Below are 22,569 nucleotides of genomic sequence, written 5' to 3' on the forward strand. Positions count from 1 at the left end.
ATGTGGACCACCTTACTGCACCCCGTGGGGTATCTGCAGTGACAGGGGGCTCCCAGGGCTGACAAACCTCCACTGGAAGGGCATACAGGGTCACGTTTTCATCTGAATTACAGATCTTGATTCAGCACAGAGGGAAAAACCAGCTGAACCTGGGCCACTCCATGCTTCTGGCAGAGGCAGCCTTGCTGCCTGTAGATCTCGGTTGCACTACCGAGTTGCAGCAAGAGCCCAGCATACATCACCCAAGGCATAAGGCAGTGTTATTTGGTGCCTCAGAAGTGCCTCTACTACAAAGGTGAGGTTTTCTGCAGGAATTGATGCCCTAAAGATAATTTGTTCTATCTGTGCAGACAGAAGCCTTAGAACAGCATTAGCAACCCCAAGTTATTTCTGCACCAATAGCCTCAGCAACTCCACTGCTGTCACCTGAGAGAAAACCACTGATCACCATGATCTAACCCCAACTCAGATGACAGAACTACAGAGTGGTTTGGGTGGGAAGGGATCTTTGAAGATTATCTAGTCCAACCCCGCTGCCACAGGCAGGGACCCCTTCCACCAGCCCAGGCTGCCCCCAGCCCCGTCCAGCCTGGCCTTGAGCACTGCCAGGGATGGGGCACCCACAGCTGCTCTGGGCAGCCTGGGCCAGCGCCTTATCACCCTCATCATCAAAAGAAGAAAAAAAAAAAAAAAGTCTTATGTCCGATCTCAGCCTACCCATTTTCAGTGTAAAACCACTGCCCCTTGGTCCTGTTGCTATGGGCCTTGTTAAAAAGACCTTCTCTTTCTTACAAGTCCTCTTTATCTTTATATTTTGAGAGGATGCGATAAGCTCTCCCTGGAGCCTTCTCTTCCCCAGGCTGAACAACCCCAACTCTCTCAGGCTGTCCCCGTAGCAGAGGTAGGTGCTCCAGCCCTCTCATCATCTTCCTGGCCATCTTGGGACTCACTCCGACAGGTCCATGTACTTCTTAAGTTGGGGGCCCCAGAGCTGGATGCAGCACTGTGGGGAGGGGGAAGGGGCAGGGGCATTTCACCAGAGGGGAGCAGAGGTGCAGAATCACTTCCCTCAACCTGCTGGCCATGCTGCTTTTGATGTGGCCCAGGATACAGTTGGCTTTCTGGGCTGCAAGTGCACGTTGCCGGGTCATGTCCAATTTTCATCCATCAGTATGCCCTAGTCTTTCTCAACAGAGTGGCTCTCAATCCATTCACCCCCCAGTCTGCATTGATACTGGGGGTTGCCCCAACCCAGGTGGAGGACCTTGCACTTGACCTTGTTGAACTTCATAAGGTTCACACGGGCCCCTTCATCAAGCTGTGCCTCCCTTCCCTCTTGTTTATCAGATGTGATAAGTATTGGAAAACGGGTCATTCTTGACTGCCCTTGCTGTGGGTCCCTCCATGTCCCCCTCAGCATGTGCAGACACCACGCTAGGAGAGTTCTATGTTTGCTGAAGCAAGAGCTAAAGATGCCCCTGTGCCAGACAACCATGCCTTAAAAATCTGTGAAAACAAGCAAAACTTACTTTGCAAAGAATGATCTCTTAAGCAGAGGGATGACTCTTGTAGCTGGATTTCAGGACCTTTAAGTTTGGAAGCCTTTTTTTTTTTTAACGTTTTTTTTAAAAAGTTGTTCAGGTCATCTTTGATGCAAAAAGTCATCTAAAAGGAGGAGGCTGTCAGATGGTCTCTCAGCAAGGCAGTATCTGTTCCCTGGGCATGGACTCAGAGCCTTGTGAACTCCCTATGCCATCTGCATATTATATGTTTGCACTCCAAGCCCCATGGACGCTTCTTTGATGAGTTACCATTTGGTGAGCTTGAGCCAAAGGTCTCTCCAGATCACAGTAATCCACAGGATGTGACATATTTAATGGTTGAAGACCCCTCCATACTTTGAAACAGAAGTTTGTTGTCGCAGTCTTTTTTTAAAGAACATTTAAAGTGCCTTTTTTCCATGTCACTCCTGTCTTTCATCCTCAGTTATTTTGCTAAGCAAACAGGGTTGCATTCGGCACAGACAGAGCAGAACAGTGCACACGCTGCAGAGACTTTTACCAACATCTGTCACTCACTCCACCATTAACCTTTAACTGTGCGTCTCACTGCTACTGTCCAAAGGAGAAAGGCAAGTGACAGATGTCTGCTGCAGAGAACCTCAACAAGCATGCGTGCAAGTTAAGAATTGCTTCACAAAGTAAAAAGGAAGCTTTGCCCTAAGCAACCACATTAAGTCATCAAGCTCACCACCAAGTGCTAGAGATGGGAGAAGTCCATCATGGGGACTGCTGCAATACATAAACTAGAGATTAAACCTGTCCTTATGTCTCAGCAAAGATCGTTGTGATTACAACAAGAGAAATGTTAATACTGTACTGTGTACAACAGGCAGGGTCAGTGCCTTGAACCTCTGGGATGCAGGGCTGGAGGAAAGCAGCAAGAACACAGGCTCAAGGCAGAGCAGGACATGACTGATGCAGAGAGCAGCTATGGAGAGATGCCCAGGAAGGCTCCCCTGCTCCCTGGAGAATCCAGCCCTGCTCTTAGACACATGGTCTCCTCCTGGCCTCTCCAGCTTGCTGTTCCAACATAAACAAATAAGATCTACATCCTCCTGGAAATTAAAAACAGCATCTCAGATATATACACAGACAAGCTCTCCTCCTGCCCCACAGGAAACCAGGATGGAGAATTTTCAGCCCTCGGTGGCCTGGAGCAATCCACGTTAGTGGGGGCTGGAGAAGGCCAAGAGTGAAACACACAGCACTAAATGGCACCTTGGGATATTTAGCTATCTCAGTTTTCTTTTCTGACCTCATCTCTTCACTATCCAGATAAATTTGCCCATTTCCTTTCGCTCATGCTCACAGCGTCCACTAAAAAGCTTTTTCCTTTACCCCTGTCACAGAAACACCACAATCTGCTTTCATCTCACCCTTTCCTGACAGTTACATCCACTTGCTTCCCTATTTTCTCTTCTTTCAATGCTCTCATGCAAGCTGTAAAAAACATCCCTCATCCCCCTGTACCATCATTATTTTTCACAGTCAGGCATGCTATTGCTTATCTAAAATCTGTTTTCAGTACGGTTATTTAAGCTCATTCTCCCACACCAAGGTAAACAAATACTGTAACCTAATACAGAAATATGCCCGTGAAAATCATTCCCGGCATGCAAGGCTCTAACCCAACCTGAGCAGAAGGCCAACAAGATCAAGACATGGCACACTACACGAGCTCAGATCTGCAGCTCCGGTGGGCCATCCGTCCCTGTCTGAGGCACGGTGGGCTTCAATCTGCTCCACTGTGCACACATGTGCTGGCATCTCTCCAAGGGTCTCTTCTCCACCAAAGCTGCTGAGCTGACTACAGTGGGGACAGAGACATCACACAAGGTCAGGCAGAAGGCATTTCTGGCACCCCCATACCCATGCCGTTAAGGAGATTCCAAAGTCCATCAGAAGCTTGGACCACACAAAACATTAAATAGAGCTCTGATACTTCAGAGCAGCAAGTTTCCCAGGCTAATGCAGGCAACGTCACATAAAACTGGCAACATAACCATCTGGGTCCATTAACTGCACTTGCTCTATAGCATTTGCTGTCTGAATTGTTTATGCCTCGTTTGAGCACAGAGGCTACCCAGCATATTAATACTCTGGAAAAGAACATGTAAAAGGGAGCTAGAAATGGGCTGTTCGGTGTGCCGCTTGTTATGTCAGAGCTACAGTGCAGCCTGCAGTGGGATAAGGCAGGAGGCATCTATGGGGGGGGAGGGGGAAACACAGAAAAAAAGAAAAAAAAAACCAGTAAGCCCCTATCTACTTTTCACTTTAGCAAACAAAATCATATAAACAGTGAAATTAAAACCTGTTGTTGGCAGAGCAGAAAGAGTATCAAAGATTTTATAATCCCACTGCAAGAAAGGAATTTTAAAAGGCTTGTGAAGAACAGGAATAAATTGTTAAGTTTCTTCTGCAAACCCAAACAAAAACAACTGATTTCCCAGAAACAACTGGGAAATTATTCCCCCCCCCACTCCTGGCCCCAAGTCCAATGCTGCTAGCAAAGGATTAGTTTCTACTGCCTTCTCCTTACCCTTTACTATGTCAGTCTGGGTTCAGACTCGCATCGAAAGTCAAACAGGTTAGAGACGCCCTAAAAGCTCCTGCCTGCCTGCTGAGTCACCGGATGGGAAAGGCATTTAAGCTAATAATTTACCTTAGAGCTCACTAGGAGCTTTCCAACACACAAGGCAGGGTGTAGCTCATGCTGGAGATGCTCAACTGAAAGGTCTGTGCATCCCCAACCACCTACTCCAGAAGCCACAATTTCCCTTTTGTGTCTTCTTGCAGGAGACACAGCTCTTGACTGTGCGCCTTTAGATGACCACGTGACTATCTAAATCCCAAACGGACACAGATCCCCTTTAAAAATCCCTGAATTCCCTCGGCAAGCTCAAGCCTGCCAACTGAGCTGATCTGATGATGCACAGAGACAGCTTTGCGTAGAGAGAGCAGGGCTTGGCATAAGAAAAGGAGGAACGCACAAGGATGTTCAATACAGAAATGAAGGTGGATAAGGAGAACAGGATGTTTACCCCGGCACTGTTGCTCCTACCATTTATCAACAAGGTGTAACAAGAGACAGCATTAGGATGTACCAGGGGAGGGGGAAGAATTTTTTCTTTAGCTACCTCAGAAAAAGCTTTAATGAAGAAGCCACATTGTACATGCTCCTCAGGCTTAAGACTTTCAAGGATAAGAAAACGGACCTTCAAATTAAGGTCCTCTGTGGCTGACTTATCCTGCTTTACCTGAAGTCATAGCCCACTTTGGGAATATGACAAATCCTTTTCACATTAAACCAGTTGGGTGGCACAATGAATTAGCATGCAAGTGGAGGGATGCTGAGTAGGAGCAAATTAGCCCATTCAAAGAAGAGCAAAAGGTGCATTAGAGTCTGCTCAGCACAAAAGTCCTTCCCTCTTCCACAGGCAGATAAAACACAGAGAAGCAGCAACAATTCCTTTCAGAAAATTATCCTAAGCTTCCAGTCCACTGTGGAAATTCATTCAAAAAGAAGCAGTCCAAGCAAGAACTTCCAGCTGCAAAACCACCCTCTGTTTTCACATGGCATTTCACTTTCACAGCAAAAATGGTGCTATGGGATTTTGCCTTCAAGAAAGGGCATGGAAACTCCCTTCGCTCAATGCCACCAAACTGTTGTCACCACACACAACTGTGCTGACACGAGGTGTTCAGAAACCATCTCCTGACCTGGCCCTGATTTTGTGAGAGACACTGGACTGATACATATCATCGCTTAGTTTGTGACCATGCCACCGACTTTCTGCACAAGCAGAACAGCCTCACCCTCTCTGTATCTCTGCATACCAACATGTAAAGCAAAAGTAACTTGTTATGCATCTTCCAGTAAATCTAGTTACCTGCTTTTCATTCAAGAACAACCTCCAAAGATGCATGCAAGTTTGATCCAAAAAGATGCAGTGAATCCATCCCTCCCTGGTAACGTGCTCCACCAACTAATCGCAGCCCATGTCTACCTTCTAACATTACCTTCCAAATAGCTGGTACTTCTCCAGGTCCTCTCCAGTGGACTTGGCAGCATCCAGCATCCTCTCCCCACAAAAGTGAGTCATGTTTCAGTCTTTCTCTTGACCAAACACAGAAGGAGATTTTAAAAGTCCACATATTTTCTCCCTGTTCCAAATACTGCCCTGCTGCTCCTTCTGCGTGTTCTCTAGATTTTCCCATGTCTATTTTAAAATACGATATCAGAGCTAAATAAGCTATTCCACCCATACTTTCATAAACAGATATTTTGGAAATAAAAACATCCCTTGTTCCCATTTCCCAGTTCACATGTCCACAGATGGCATTAAACACTTCTTACTGCACTACCACTCTGGGACTTGACGTAGATGTGGCTGCTCAGTACCTTTTCACAGCAACTGTTTCTCCAGGCATGGCCCATGCTGCTTGCTCCTCCTCCACATGCAGCTTTGTTGTGGGTCACTTCACATGTGATTTGTGGGACTGCAGTTTACAAGTCATCTGGATTACCTGAAGTCTTTTATCATCCTATTGTAATGATTTATAACTCCATCAGTTTTGTGAAGTCCACAGATTTTCCAGGCGGCAACTCTGTACTTGATGAAAAGCACAAGAACAGCAAGGGTGTAGCTATTCCTAAGAACCTGCATGATCACACTTAGAGCGCTGCAGCTTTACCACAGCCTTTATGTGACTTTTATTTCCTACACTGATGAAAGAAAAGCAGACACAGGAGCTTACACTGTCTTCACGACAGCTTAGACACTGTCTCATCATGCAAAAGTGAATTCGTTCAGAGCAGCGGTTTACCACGAGCTCAGAAAGAACCCACTCCCACCTATAAGAATAAGACATTACACTCAATTTCTTTTCACTATGGACAAGGGAAAACTGATTAGGCACAAGTCATCCTTAAAAAAATGAATCTGCTTATCTACTATCCATCAAATCACAATAACTTGAAAAACTGGCAAATCTAAGTATTTGCCTGGGAATTAAGAGAAATACATCTGTCAATGACCCTCACGTTTTCCTCCTCCCATCCGGTACTCCTGCAGGCCTTTCATCACCACAGGAATGATGCTCAGTGCTACCAGCAATGACACTCGATCTGTAACTTTAATATACACAAAAGCTTTATCAGAAGGTCATTAAAGTCCAGAGGCTCTCAGGGCAACTTTGGTTCCACCTAACCAGACTGTTGCATTTTGACATAGGGTGCGTCTTTTAAGTCAAGTAGGTTGTTAGCTGGTCTGTTTTGTTACAGAAGAATATCTCATGCACTTACTAACTCCTGCTGGACAAATTGAGCAGAGACAAGATGTCTGTTCATCTCTGCCATCCTGCAATTAAAACTTTCCTTTATGAGGCAGACAGGCACAAAACGCTCCATAACGTCTCACCATACTTCTTTTTCCTGCAGGTCACTGCCACCTCCACCAAAAAGAAAAAGAAAGGTCATTACCCTTGGGGCCCTGCACGACACTCCAAGCCAAGAGGCCACTGCACCAGCCCAAGCGGCAGGAGTACAAAGAATCCACAGGGCTTCAGGTCCCTTTTCTGCAGACTTCAGAGTATGTTGAAGAAAAAGGCACAATGTATCAAATGGAACCTGTAAAGTCTGATCCAAGGTGTCCCTTGGGGATTTTTTTCTGCTCCCTTGGGCCTCCGTTTCTGCAGGGTCACAGCATCTTGCCTGTCTGCTTCCTGAAGGCACTGACTGCCAGGTACCAGAGCATCTATGTCCCACGCTCTGCATCTCTCTGATGCTCTGCCCAACACCTGAGGGTGTGAAACACTGCCCTTAAGCCCACTTCCAGCACAGTTTCTTACAGAAACAGTACTTGTGCAAGTGTGTTTTCTTACATCTCTTCTAAAATCTTCTGAAGCAGTTTCAACCCAGACCTAGCCCAGGATGAAGCTCTCCAGACATTAAGGCTGTCCCTCCATAAGGACATGAGCCTCAGAGGCAGGGACAGACTAGGACCAACAGCTTCTGCTAATGCGGGGATGCCTCAGACCTCAATATATCTTCATATAGATGTATTTCATCATCTTTGCCAACTTACAGCTATATATACATATATTTTTTCACATACAGGCACACAGAGGACAGGTCCCACTGACCCCACTAACCCTGCAAAACTAGATCCAGGGTCTCCAAAAACAGACACTGCTCTGAAAATGGTATTTCTGAAGAGACTGTTTCCAGCAACTTCCCCAAAATGACACACTATGGCAACAGCAAGGAGAGGATCAAACTTGAGGGTGATATTCAGTGATACTTAAGCAACACAGATTTTCTCCCTCCTCCTCCAGTTCCCTGCCCCTATTCTCCCGCACATTTCCAAACTGGCCCAATTTTGGTGGATTTTTATGAGAACAGCAAAAGAGACATCTGCCAAGCAACAAACCAGTGCTCCCAAGTGCAGGGGCAATGTGACTTGAAATGGTCACTGTGTCTTTATTTTATTTTATTTTATTTTTTTATTGTAAGAAAGTGTGTATTTTCAGTCTCGTTCTCCAAAACAGCTGAATAGTTTTCACTAGAGTCTTCCCAAAAAGCACATCTCCCAGCAAACAATTAGCTAGAAAGTTCTAGCCCCAAAAGTTTGACAAAATATGAGCAACCAAAAGCAGGATTTTCAAACACAGAAAGTCTGGCAAACTTTTAATAATAGGTGATCGCATCAGCCCCAGGTGCACTGAAAAGTGAAAATCTGGTCAAACTGCAGATAAAGATTTTACACCACCAGACACATCAGGCACCTGAGTTAGCTATCTGGTGTCTCTAGGATCTCTCTGAAGTGGGAAGAAAAGAGAGAGAAGCAGATACATTCCTCCCAAGGGCAGTTCAGGACACCTTTGCCAGATGCTAGCTCAGAAATTCCTCCTCTCTCTCTTGGCCACTCATCTGTATCAGCAATGTGCGTGGTGGCTGCAAGCCAGGAGTCCTCACCTCCCTTCAGAGCCCAAAATCAACCTCCAGCTTCAAAAGCACTTGTGGCAAAATAAGGCTAACTTTTCTATCATTATAACTTAACTCTGTTCAAAATACAATAATCGCACCTTAAGTTACATGTTCTCCAAGTGTTTTTATAAGATCAGTTACAGGGAAATGATAGCAAGGAGATGCTTAGGAATGCCACCATTCCCTCTCCTGGCCAAAAACCTGCATTAGTCCCCAATTAGGGCTCTTTATCCACCTTTCTCTGCTGTTTTGTTTTGCTGCATTATCCAATTTAGGCTCCACGCTCCTCTGGAAAAAGACCTTGACATTTTATTCATTCATACAAGTTACTCAGTACACCAACGCTGCTTTGCAAACAAACACTGATTTTAGCCATAAAGGTACCAGTTTTACATAGGCATTCTAACAAGTACATTTTAAGCAAAATTGTCTTTAAATGTCCTTCTGTTCTTGCATAGACCACCAGCAGGATTTCTGAGCAGGAAAAAGATAATGCTTGTTGTGATACACGATTAACATTTCCATAATCAGGATTTCACGTTACTCAAAAGCAATTTGGTGGTTCTTGTTTTCAGCAATCCCTAAAGCAAGTACTGCCTGGGACAAAGAAGAAGATGGGCAGTTACAACCCTTGCAGGTCAAACACCACCAGACACCTTGCATGTTTTGCATAATCCCTTGCCCAACTCTGCTTCTCTACATCTGCAAAAAATTCCGTATCACAAAAAATCAGACAGCATTTTAACCAAGCCCACCAAGAATAACAAGGAATCAGAAGCAAATGAGATCTTTGCAGGATGCCGATATAATCTGACACTGCCAGTCTTTTCAGCTCATTACTTTTGGCAGTATGGGCTCCCCATGCGGTCCCATGAAGCACAAATGACTTAATCAAGGGACCTCCCTTGGGGTGAGGGAGACGCACAGGCTCTGTCAGGCTCATGAATAAGAGCATCAAATCAAAGCCTGGGAAATCAGTGTCACCCTATGGAAAATTGATGGTATCAGCTGGTAAATTCTTAAGCTGTTAAGTGGTGCCTTACTCCTGTCTCTGTACCACAAACTCAACTGCCATGAGCACAGTGGAGACACAACGAACACTAAAAAGCCAGAATCGGAGAGTAGAAGCTGGTTTCCAGAAGTCCGTAGAAAAACAGATCAACATATCTGGATAGTGCCACACTACTGCCAGGCAGTTGAACTCCTGGTGTTCCTTGCTGTTAAAACTCGCAGGTCCCAATGAGATGACAACAAAGTGGCAAGAGCAGACAGATGATCAGGTTGAAGCACTGCTAGCCCATAGCCAGCACTCCGATACATGTCAAGTACCCTTCCACTGCTAGGTAGGACAATGCATACACATGTGCACGCTTGATTTCCAAAATTATAAGTACATTCTTTACATCTCATTATCAAGCAAAACCAGGCAGCAACTTTATGGTCACTAAGCTACTTGTGCATAGCCAGTGCTGCAAAATCTGCATTGACTTCAAGTTCTTTACCATTAACGCATTCCCCATATTAATCTTCCCCAAATGATCCATACTGAAAATTTATGTATGACCCTGTATTAAAACCCATGGTAACTATCTCTCTAAACATGTCATGGCACTTAAATACATGAACATAGAGCTCCTTAAGAGGCTGATGAGAATCATTTTCTAGTACATTGGAAAGGACAAACTGTTTTTATGGGTGTGTGTTTTATAGTCTGTTTTTTCAAATTAAGATTAAAATAGTTCCCAGATGGAAGCTGTATCATTCCAACTTCAACCTAAAGAATACCTTCTTTATTTTTTAAAAACAACAAACAGGCAAAACTTCAGAAAAATCTGACTGCATGGAAAGGCTGACAGTGTCTTACGTTGCTCAGACAGGACTCAGAGGCATGGTGGAAAAAGCCTTGAGATTTTTCTGATCAAAGACTCAAATAAGGAAATAGTTTCAAAATAATGGCAGCAAAGTTTGTCCTTATTTCTACAATGGGTGCATCAGACTGTGGAAAACATCTTTACAAAGCTCCAGGCATCCACACAGGCAGCTCGAGCAGGAAAAGGATTCCCTTGCCCACAGTGTGCTTATCCACTGCCTCAAAGTAGCTTTCCTTCTGTGAATTGGTATTTTTCTTTTTTCCTTTTTTTTTTTTTTTTAATTAAAAAGTGTCCCATATAGCTATAACATGGCTCTAATACTCTTTCCAACTCACAGCACCTTAACAAGAAGCAACCTCTAAAGCTTGAATTTAGCTTTTAATTTGCATCAGCAATGCCTAATGCAGATGATAGTCCAGCTCATCTCTTATTCCAGTGCTGGAGAGAGCCGTGCCACTTTTGCCAAACTAGTACTTGCAAAAGCAGAGAACAGAAGGTACAGGAGATGGAAGCAGAATTCTTGAAAACATACTTCTGCTAGCACATGAAGGTAGAAGTACAATCAGCACCTGGTTTTATTTGCATCTTCCAGGTATTGCAGAGACCATACATACTTATAATTTGGTAAGGACAAACACAGAAGCAGTTTGATCTATAGGACCATAAGGATGGAAAGAGTGGGTCACTTGGCAACTTCCAGCTCTGGAGGTCCCTGGCAGCTACAGGGTAGGAGAGAATAGGAGGGGAATCACTATAAACACTTGCTCTTCCATTCTTCCCTAAGCATTCACTACTGCATCCGCACAGGATGCTGCTCTAAACAGAGATCTGGCCCGACCAAGCAGTACAGGTCTTTTCTTTCAAATGAAGCTCTGAACAGCCTGCTGCGTACTGACTCTTCAAATAAATCAGGCTTCAAGAAGCAAAATCATTACCATGGTAGATACAATGCATCGAGGGAACAACTCTGGTGCCTTTCACACAATGCAAGGTTTGGTCTTACTCCAGCCCAGTCAGGGTGGCTGCATGCCTCTCCTGAACACCTTCCCCATGCCTTGCCCAACTCCTGGGCAAGAAGCTGTGCCCATTCATCGAACTCAGCAGCAGCCCAGCACTCCTCAGCACGTCACCCGCCAGCCCTCTGCCAGCAGATCACCAGGGAACAGAGAGGAAACAAAGACATGTTCTTCAAAAGAGATGACTAGGAGGAACTCAAAGCAGATCCTCATTTCCTCCTCTTAACTCAGACACTTCTCATTTCTTCCCCATGCACTTCATCTCCTACCTGTTCATGGCTTCCTCACTCCAATTTCTTGCTCCTACCCCAACCTTCTTACTTTCTTCACCCACTACTCAGCAGCCCTCCCTTCTTTTCAATGTCCTCTGCTGACACCAAGTTCCAACCTACTTTACAATTTCTGCTGGGCATGGAGATCCTGTTACAGCAGGTCACTGAAATGTTGCCTGAGCTTTGCAGTTTAGCAAGTATCAAGATATGCCACAGCTCATCCCAGTCCACAATGCTGTCATAACTGTTAAGAAAACTCTCACTCTACCTGATGAAGAAGAAAACTGGTTTGGCCAACTAGAGAGGTGGGAGTGAGGAGAATGACTTTGGTTTTAAGAGGATCTCATAACTGGGTAGCAATCGTGCTGTCAACAGGAACAAGGCACACCACACTGGCAGAAAGTTACCCTTTCTCTAAACAGTTTTAGGCAACGCAGTCAGAAGTGGAAACACCAGCTTATTTCACACTTGTTTCCTCCTGAAATTAATTTTCCAACTGCACCTCCATAATTCGTCTTCCAAGTGGCTGTATCTTCCCTGTATTCACAGTTCTTATTCTCAAGATTTTAAAAGGCTTATTTCAAGCAGAAAAAATGTGTGATATAAATCCTAGGGCCATTAGCCAAAGTGGGCAATCCGAAACTCCTCAGTGGCCACAAGCTTTGCAGCAGATGCCTGCAGGTGCTTCCCTCCCTGTACTGTGTTCAGGCCACCCTTCCTCGACCTGGCTTAGCACAACAGAAGGTAAGCAGTGCTTTCCTGTCTCCAAAAAGCACTTTAGGATCTCAGCCAGAGCAGTTCTGCTGGAGAAGCCCCACCTCAGTCAGAGCAGGGAGCTCCCCCTGGAGCTGGGATTAAACACAGACATCTTCAAGTAGAGATCCTACCGCCTCCACATCACCAAACCCACTCTTTGCTAAAAGTAGTATTGAACAGGCTCTTTAAACACCAATCTCACGTGGGACTCTGCCAGCAACAGCAGAAAGCGCAGGTTTCCATATTAATTTCTGCTCACTGAAAACCCTAGGACATAGCAAGACCAGAATAATAATACAATTACAGATATTTAATGCAGTAATTTCAGAGCCAATTAACATAATGAACCTCTGTTTCTTTCAGGTAAGTAATCTCAGAACAATCAAGTTAAAGGTGATCAGGCTGAAGCATATAATAAGAATTCTAAACACTGATTATTATATAAACAAAACTGGGAAAAATTTCTATACAGTCCTTCCTTGAAAAGACATCCCCCAGCCCCCCTCCACCTCTATACATACACACACACAAGGAGGATCCACAGTATTTATCATCTGTATTTCAATAGCATGCTGAGGGAATAGCACTGGAAGCTTCTAATAAAAAAAGATCCTGAGCCAAACCAAGCCCTGCAGCAGATTATTTGGAGGCAGAAGGGTAGTAAGGTAGTCTCGCAGCAAATGAGGAAAGGAATACGCAGCAAGTCCAGGGTGAGAAGCAGCACATATCTTCTGTATTCAGTTACATGATAGAGAATAATCTGTACTAAAACAGATCCATGTCTCTCGTGGGAAATACCTGAAGCCAGGTGTGCTGTTTGCTCCATGTCATGCCCTCTGCAAAAGGTAGCCTAAGATGCTATGAAGAATCACACTTAATACATATTTGCAACACTCTAAATCAATGCGGGGGGGGGGGGGGGGGGGGGGGGGGGGAGCAAAAAAAGAGTCACACTAACAACATTCAGGGCACTAAGTGGTGGGGAAAGAGGTTATTTATTACTTCCCCCAGACATAAATTTCTCTGTCAAATCAATTACAAGACCAGTAATGCTTTGTGGGCAAACATGAGAACTCACCATGAATGTGGGACAACAGACCATCCCACTGACCAGGCCAATGGGTGCCGGATTAGTGGAAGTCTGTCTGTTCAGCATAGCTTTGATTTTACTAGCCAGTCGTGCAGCTCCCAACAGCCAAAACAGCCTACTGTGCCATGGGAAGGGGGCTCCAGGGTGGTGAAGCTCAGACCGCCAGCGTGAGAATGTACTGATAAGGCTGCACCACAGTTAATGAGGATTTCCTGCTTTTGAAACTGCAAAAACTGTTTCATGTTCCGATTTCTTTTTCTTTTCTTAGAAATTTAACTAGAAATGTCAGTACGGTTAGTACAAATTACGTGAGAAGGAAGTAAAAACAAACAGGGGGAAAAAAGGACTTAAATTAGGGCACACAGCCTCTGCCTACAATCTGAATGTGTCTCCTTGTTCTGGATGAGGAACAGTGGACACTTCCCTCCTTTGCTTCCATCTCCACTACAATTCTTATTCCATTTTGCAGACAGTTCCTACAGATTTGGCCCTCTCCCTCCCTCCCATTAGGGAAGTGCTCCAGTAGATACTAGGATTTCTACCTCTACTTCTTTACAGAGTCACCCCAAAACGCTCATCCTTGCTGCTCCAACTCTCCAGGTACATCCCTTGCGCCCCCAGCCCCAAATGGGATGCCTCAGAGACTCCTCTCACCCCAGGTGCCCCACATACCACCCAGCAGCTGAACCCAACCGCTGTGCTGGAAGCTTGCTATTCCTGATGCTGGCACTGACGCTGAGCCTTTGATGTGTGCATTGCAAACTCAAGGCACTACAGAAAAGAGACCCACAATACCCACAAAAACAAGGCAGTCCACAAAGAACAAGCCAACAGACACAGAAGATACAAAACACTAGCTGTGCTTGACCCAGACACTTGGAGGGCACAACCATTTCTCCTCCCAGGCAGAAAGGCTAGATCATATTTAATAACCCTAAATTTCAGAGTTCCTCAAATAATAATACATACTGTAGACACACAAAAGATTTCTAGCTAAACTCATAAAATGAACAGAATAGTTTTATGCACTAAAGCTTTCGCTCTGTCACTTCAAACCAAGGCAACATCTACCCCATGATTCAGAAGAGGAAGAGTACCAAGGGTATGTTTCAGTGAGCACCCATTAACACATTGACCAAAACAACAGTTCGATTTTGAGACAAGGTCACATCAGCAGCACCTGTTAGGATCCATGCTGGAATGGGCAAGCAACCCCGCACCAACAGCTAAGCCTTATGTTATAAACTCAGTCAGCACCTTTAGTTGTCGTACTAAACATCGTAAACAGGAGTTTTGCTGTTTGTTCGGCTACAGACTAACAGGGAACCACACTGAAACTGTCCCCCCTGCAAGCTGAGAGCTTCCCTAGCATTGCCTCAATGTACAACCAGCAGCACCAATTACCAGAACTTGGAGATATCAGGAGGCAATAATTAGGCAAATTAAGGCAAGGAAAAGCTAAATGATTTGGCCAAGGCCACAGAAGGCACGCAGTGATGGAGAAACGAGTGGTGTTTAGGAGCCTTGCTTACTGCCCTTTTCCCAAAGCCCTGACAGAACCCCCCCCCAGAGCAATTTACGTGGGAGCTGCTGGGACAAAGTGTTGGCAACTCAGAACCTGCCACAGGGTGAGAAAGCCACAAGGCAGCCAAAACCAACTTTCTCCCTGCTCCCTTCCTCTCCACCCACAAAGACAAAAGTTTTGCTAGCTGAGTGATTTCAGGCAAGGTGTAGAACTCTACTGAAAACAGAAAGTAAACCAAACAAAAGTCCCTCACCCCCTGGTGCTTGGGGCTCAAAGAGCTGGAGGCTGCTGAAGCGATGCCTGGTTGGCTGGGCTGCACAAGACATGCTGTACGATACACGCTCCTTTGTGAGTGAGCAAAGCTACAAACAGAAGGAAAAAAAATCAAAGCTTTTCGTGCACTGCGGCAGCAGGAGGCATTGCCAGGGATCTCACAGCCAAGCTTCAGGAACCCCACTGCTGTGCAGGGGACGATGAAGCTCACCCGACCACACAGCTTCCTTGAGAAAGCACCGCGGGGAGCAGAACAGAGCGGGATAAAGCTTACAGGACTAGGCTGCCTACGACTCAGGTATCCTGATACTCCAATTACCCTGGAGACAGAAGTAACTAATTAATAGGGAGTCATGGGATACAAGTGAGCAGCTAGATATTTAGGATTAAATTTAATTACTTCAGCCTCAAAAGCATCCCAAAATTACAGCAACAAGAGATTCTCTTCACAGCATCCCCCTAGTACAGGAATACTTACTAAGTGTACTCCAACCTCTACTGCAGCTCGCCATCTCCAGCGACAGAGATTTCCTTGGGAGAGGTTTCTGGCAGCCTAGCTGATTTTCAATGTTAGGATGTAATAAAAAAGGAAATTAATGAATTGGCTGCAGCAATTTGAGGGAGATTTGTGGCCATAGCAACATTACTATAATCTGTGCTGCAGGGAACAAAAGCTACGTTGATCATACTGTTCCCTGTTCTCTCCACCCCACCCATAAGACTAGACAACAGTGTCCAGACACTACCCAGTCCCCAGATGCTCACATGTGCTCTCCCACTCACGACCCCTGACACGAAATCACTAAAAAGGGGACTCGAAGGGACTTTGAAAGGTTCAGTTCATCCAGACACTCTACCCAAGCAACCCTCTTAACAGACCATGCTCCTGTGTTGGTTTAGGAAAGGGGCAATGCCTGGCTCTCCCAGTTGCCTGCCCACCAAGCACTAGCCCTTCCACAGTGCTCCCAGCAAGGGCAGCATGTGACAGCAATGATGACTTGGCTGAGAATGAGCTGAGGATACTAATTGTGCTTGTACCAGATAATAAACAACTCTGGGTTTATCGCTGGTCTATGTCACATGGCTGCAGCCTTCCGTTTCCTTCCTTTCACTCACTACACTTGCTTACTCTTAAATTCATCTAGAATATCTTTAGGCTCAGATAGTGTCTTGCAATGCACTCATGTCATGCCTAGCTAATGTGCTAGCAGGGGTGTAAGCTCTGCTCAGGCCTGCAAGTACTCCTATGATACGAATTTAAAAAAAAAAAAAAGTCAAACTGTCAAAAAATCAATGTAACAAGCTGTCTGCTTGCATCCTGTGCTATATGCCTCCTACAACTGGAGAGCCCAGTCTGCCCAGTGAGCCAAAGGGAGAGATCCATATTAATACTCTCCCTATTTTTAGCTTCGCAAATCAGGAGTAGCTGACTTGTGCTTCCTGCCCCTGGACACAACATCTGGGCTCTTTATGGTTATTCAAGCTCTTTTCCCACAATATGGAGCCTGGAACGCGGCAAGGTGGAGCACTGGAGGGGAAGAGGCAGCAAACTTTCCAAATTAGTAGCAAGGAGCAGAAGGCTGCACTAATTCTACAGCTGGGATAGCTCAGCAGCAGTGATTACAATCTGCCCACTTAATTTGGCCCTGCAGTTTCTATTAGTGGCACAGTAGGAGGAAATTCTTGTACAGTAGTTAAAGCAAGAGATGGGGTGTCGGCTGACTGGGGTTTTGTTCCCAGCTGTGTCTCAGACCTTCCGCGCAACCTCAGGGAATTCATTTCATCTGCTCTGGTTCCCTTGCTCGCAACATTCCTCAGTAATTCACAAGGGATGTCATGGGTTACAAAGAGCAACTGACACCAAAAATATAATCAAGAGCAACTTCCTGTTCAGCAGGACGTAAAGCATCTTACAAATTTGCTTGTAACTTGACTGTAAGATTTAACTACACAAAACCGATCAATCTGCACCTTCTAACCGTTCCCCTTCATAGGAATGAAAGGGCACACCCGTGCTGAGCCATGCCCACAGTCCCACACTACCAGGGAACTTATTTCAGGACATATATCTTGATAGTCTCAAAAGATGATCGTGGGAGAGAGGAAGAATTAAGCACCTTTTGCTGGTCTGGCTTAAATTTATTTCATAGCTCTGACTGACATAAAACCTGAGCGTGGGAGCAAGACATGCCAGAGACATGAGAACTCTTAGTGGAACTCTCCTGCCCCATCAACTTCAGTCAGATCCATACTTGAGGCTTAAAACAAATAATTAAAAGAACAGCCTGTGGGGGGAACCCCCACAAGTTAAACACAATAAAAGAATAAAAGGAAGGAGGAAAAGGCTTATTTCTGACACTTCACTTGCGTAGCTCTGAAGTTTGAGGTTTGTTTGGAAGTGAATGTATTCTGGTATTTGGGACCTTTTGCCAGTTTTCTTTTGCAGGGGGCAGAGCAGGCATAGTTCTTTGTGGAGTGCTCTGAGGTCCTCAAAAAGAAGGCCAAAACTCATTAGTGGTATACTGTCCAGTTCAACACTCTCACACCACGTTGGCTGTGAATTGTTGAGACAACGTATTAACTCCTCAAAGTAGCTTAAACACCAGAAAAGCACGTGGGGTAACCCGGAAAGAAAAGTTGTAGCAGAAACGGGAACCCCTCAACAGCACCTTCTCTCATCTTTTTGCATATCCATACTCACTGGCAGTACAGTGATCCAATTAGTTAATTAGCACATTTGTGTTACAGGATTCACAGCTCAGACCCCTGAAAGAAAGGCAGTGCCCCAGCAGTGCTTTGCAGATTTAAACCATCATGTGCCAGTTTGAAGGCAAAACACGTAGCAGTGAATGAAGCAAGTGGCCACAAACCAGACTAACAGCTATGCTTTGCTTTCAGGGTGAAGTGTCACGAGGTAACACTGACCTACTTAACACTACAGAAGGGCAGCACAAACAGCTGACAAACCCATCTCCTTGGCTGCTGCTGTACACAGCTCCTTCAGCTCCAAAATCTCTCTGGAAAACACACTATATAAGAATATAGCATGGGATCTTCCAAGACCACTCCAGCGTTCACAAAAATAACTGCTGTTTTTGCCACTGCATTCTGCGAGAGCAGAGCCAGAGCAAGGCTGCATTTAGGAAATCCCACTTTGCACCTCTGCCTTCCCATGGCATCTTTTGTCCAATGTCTTCCTAATGTTAAAACCCCACCGTAATCTTCCCAGGATAAAAGGGCAGACAGACTTCATTTTTTCAGGATGAAAGCTTTCAAATCTGCAGGAGAATTTCAAAAAATGATCATTCATGCTTGCCAATCCAAACAAAAACCCACACGCAAGTACACAGAAATGCTGAAGAGAAACAGCCCGCGCAGCAAGCAGCATTACGCAGACCTGCAGCCCCAGCTGCAGCAGAGCAGGCAACCTGCTGCTCCTTGAGCCAGAGCCATCACTCTAGTGACACATACACGGAGGCAGAATAAAGTCAGGGGAAGCAGCACAATCGTGATTGAGAGCAAAAGAGCCCAGGCCCATGCATTTGACAACTCAGAAGCACGCTGTATACAAGCAGGGTACCAGGATGAACCTAAATCACTGCAAAGCCTGACACCTCCTTCAGGGTGCCTTGTGAGATCTGAAGTTAGGCTTTACTTTGAATTGAATTTTTACTTGTGGCTTTATTCTGAGTCAAGTTCAGTACTGAAGCAGACTTTGCAAAAAGCAAAAGGCTAAATGATAAATCTGTAATAATGAAGAGCTAAGGAGACACCGATTAATCTGCAGGGCAACAGTGACACACAAAGCTGAGAGGACCCAGGACTTGATCCCTCCTCAGTCTTGGCCAGCTACGTGTATCGCCAACCTCTGCCTAGGTCTTCCTAGAAACAGATCCTGCTAACCAGCATCACATGTAAGCACAAACCTGGGAGCCCAGCAGGGTTCTCTTATTTCATTTGCAAGCAAAGAACTTAAAACCCTTCAAATAAAAGTTTCCTGAACACCAGCCACGACTTCTGAATCAACACTCCGGTAGCAGATTCCTCATCTATCCCAGCTGATGGTGCGATGTCTCTTTACTTGCCAAACACCTGCTCATCAGAAATGAAGCTTAGCACTTTATAGCATGAAACAGACTTTGCAAACATATGAACTAACCATGCAAATGAACCATTTGTTCAGGCTTCACACACAGCAGCCCATTCCTTGGCAAATCTGACATTCAGACCGGCAGCAAAATGCAGCCTAGGTGGCTCCTGGGGATCCCTCCAAGCCACAGAGGCACAACTGGAGACCCAAAAGCTTCAGTCAGTTGCTCTGTCTGGGATTCTTCTAAATCCTGTCTCCCAGTGAGCTGTTCTGATTCATCCCAGAACCAAAGGCAGAGCCCTAACTAGGGAACACGAGCACTACAGATAGTGCACACATCTGAAAAAACATTCAAGAGTTGACAGATCATCTGTTCCCCCCAGTCTCTGGAAGACCTGAGACTTTTATGATGTTTGGCATCTAAGTGCTTCAGTGTGCCATGAAGATGCACAGTGACAAGCAGCTGCATGCCATTAACTCAAAGCATCACTCTTCAATTAAAATGCCTCCATTTTGTACAACACAGGGAGCTCTGCATCTTCTTTAATTTTGCACCCTGTGCTTTATACTAAACACAGACTTTTCAAAAGCCTCCACAGAATTTACCTTGAATTAAAGCAAAAAGTAATCTGGGAAACCTTACGTGACAAGAGACATTTCGGCAATCCTCTTACATATGGCAGGAACTGGATCAGTGTAGACTCAAACACAACCTTCACCTTTGCTCAAACTGGGGACAAAAACCCCAGATCCAGACTTCAACCATACAAGGAAACTGTGATTCCCAATAAATTTAACGCCCATGTTCTGACTTCCACGTAACAGTTTCTTCTGCTACAGGTCTTAACGTCTCCACAGATGATCAACAGGGTCAACTGAAGAAAAAAGGCTGAACACCTGTACATAACACTCACCGAAAATTACGCACAGGTACTTCACCCCATGCAAAGCTGTTCAAAACAGTCCCCTTCCCACACATAGAAATATGTCAACTCCAAAGGGTACTGTGTACGAGTAGTGCTGCCCACATCATATATACAGCAGTCTGCTCCTTCAGCCCTGATTTTTTCTGAAGTATAGGCGTAACAATAAACAGATACACACAAAAGGCAACTCAAAGACATTTAGCTGACCTAAATAACAGTAACCTCTTGGTAATTTCATTTACCAACTTTGGAATTTGCAGTACCTCAAGCAAACAACACACACCGGCCACACAGATAAAAGCTGGTAGCTGTAACTCTACTATCTGAGACACCCCTTCCACTGTGCACATCTCTGATAAGCACCCAGCTGTTGCAAAGAACCACAAGACTGAAAAAACTCACATCTCCTTTTGATTTTATTTAGCTTCTAGAAGGAGCCGCTGCCAGACTGCAGAAACTGTGAAGAAGCACTGAAGCGAATAAAAATAAAGTGACTCGCTTTCGCTTTATCAGTCCAGAGTCCCATATCCTTTAAATGAGAAAATCCATCCAAGAAAGGTACATATGAAGGTTGAAAGCACAGCATGTCTTACGGATCTGGATTCATAAGGATGTAAAATTTTGTTCAGAAAAGGAAACTGAATTATCCAGACCAAAATGGAAATTTCATGGTAACAGCAGACAGAAGTAAAATACTCACTTTTACTACATTTTTAGGTATTAGCTTCAACTGTGCTTAGTTCTGCTAACACAAGGTGTTTCCCATGCCCCAAACATCAATATCAAACAAGTTTCAGTACTTGCCTTGGATCTTCCCTTAAAAATCCCTAAACAAACAAAACAGTTTTTGTGAAGTCTGAAGTTCTTGCCATGGTATGAAGAAACAGTAAAGTAAGGTACCACCTAAGGCAACTTACTGCTTTTTAACTTCTGTTCACCAAAAGAAAGCAGCCTCCTTCTCTCTCTCCAAAACCCGAAGACCATGTGGGATATCTTTTTACAAATTATTTAACAGATTAAAAACATATACATATAATTTAGAGAGACACAGCCCCCTGCCTCTCCCATTTGGCACCGATTTTAGCACTGTCCCAGCAATTGTGCTGGGGGACGCCAGTACCTTGGATGGGGCAGACATGGGTTTCTATCAGCACTGCTTTTCCAGCCACCCTGAACTACACACCTAGCCTTGGGCCTTGGCCACCTCATGACCAGAACTTGTAATTAAAAACTTTTCATCAAACAGTTCCCATTTCCCATGTTTTCATTTCACATTAAGGACTGGACATTTTGGCAGGGGAGCGAATTTGGCATGATTATGCCGATATTTGAGGGTAAAGACTGATCAGAGAGTGATCTTGTGTGGTGGCAAGAAATAACACCACAAAAACAGAGTTTTAAGGCTGCAAACAAGACTACAGGACAACTTCCTAACAGAGGAAGGCAAAGTAACACTTTTATAGTAAAGTCAGACAAGAGAAACTAGAACAGGGCCAATTCTGCCACAGGAAGACCAATTACCACCAGCTAATGGCAATCCTATTGTGCACTACTGCAACGTGAACAGAAATGGCCCCAAGAAGATGGTCCCCATGCACCATCCTTGAAAAGATTCCCTTGCTTGGAAAAGCTCTTTCCTACACAGAGAGGTGACAGAAGAAAAAACAAGTGTTTAAGTGACAGGAACAAGGACTAAACGCGGGGGCTGTGCCTATAGTAGTGAGTTAAACCCTGCCAGAATGGACCCAAACAGCACACAGGTAAGAGTCAGGAAATGGCACAGGCTGGGACTGTCCCCAAAGGGAACTGAGACCAAGCTGTCCCAGTTTGAAGGCTGGAAGTTTAACAGCATGATCATGGTGGGCTGAAGCCAGGAAACAGGCCAGGAATGCCACAGCCTGACTGACAGTCCTAACCAGTGACATCCCAGTCCCCAGAGCTGCACCCTGACTGACTCCAGGGAATTGCTTGGGGATGGATGTGGAGGAGACAACGTGCAGATAAATACTTCTGTGGGGTTAAGTCTTCCAAACACACATTAGCATTTTGAGCATCGGCTCACTTAATGCTGAATAGGAATACATGAACTCCCCATAACAGAGAACACGAAGCTGCTTCTCACATCCTTTCTCGTGGGCAGAAACTGCTCTCTGTGGGATTAGCCAGGACTTACTGTCTGCCGCACAGCAACCTGTACACT

General features: G+C 45.0%; 1 protein-coding gene across 14 annotated transcripts in view; it reads right to left on the reverse strand.

The window, feature by feature from the left end:
- EXTL3 (exostosin like glycosyltransferase 3) overlaps positions 1 to 22,569 on the reverse strand; it is a 131,207-nt gene that overhangs the window by 64,204 nt on the left and 44,434 nt on the right. The window contains exon 1 of one of the 14 annotated variants that reach the window (XM_056342839.1): positions 2,380 to 2,617. The exons of the other annotated variants lie outside the window; for them this stretch is intronic. The gene's annotated coding sequence lies outside the window, so the exon portion shown is untranslated. Of the gene's footprint in view, positions 1 to 2,379; positions 2,618 to 22,569 lie in introns of those variants that run through there. 14 annotated transcript variants of the gene reach the window in all.

This window comes from Falco biarmicus, chromosome 6 (assembly GCF_023638135.1).
Source record: "Falco biarmicus isolate bFalBia1 chromosome 6, bFalBia1.pri, whole genome shotgun sequence".
NCBI classification, from domain to species: domain Eukaryota; kingdom Metazoa; phylum Chordata; class Aves; order Falconiformes; family Falconidae; genus Falco; species Falco biarmicus.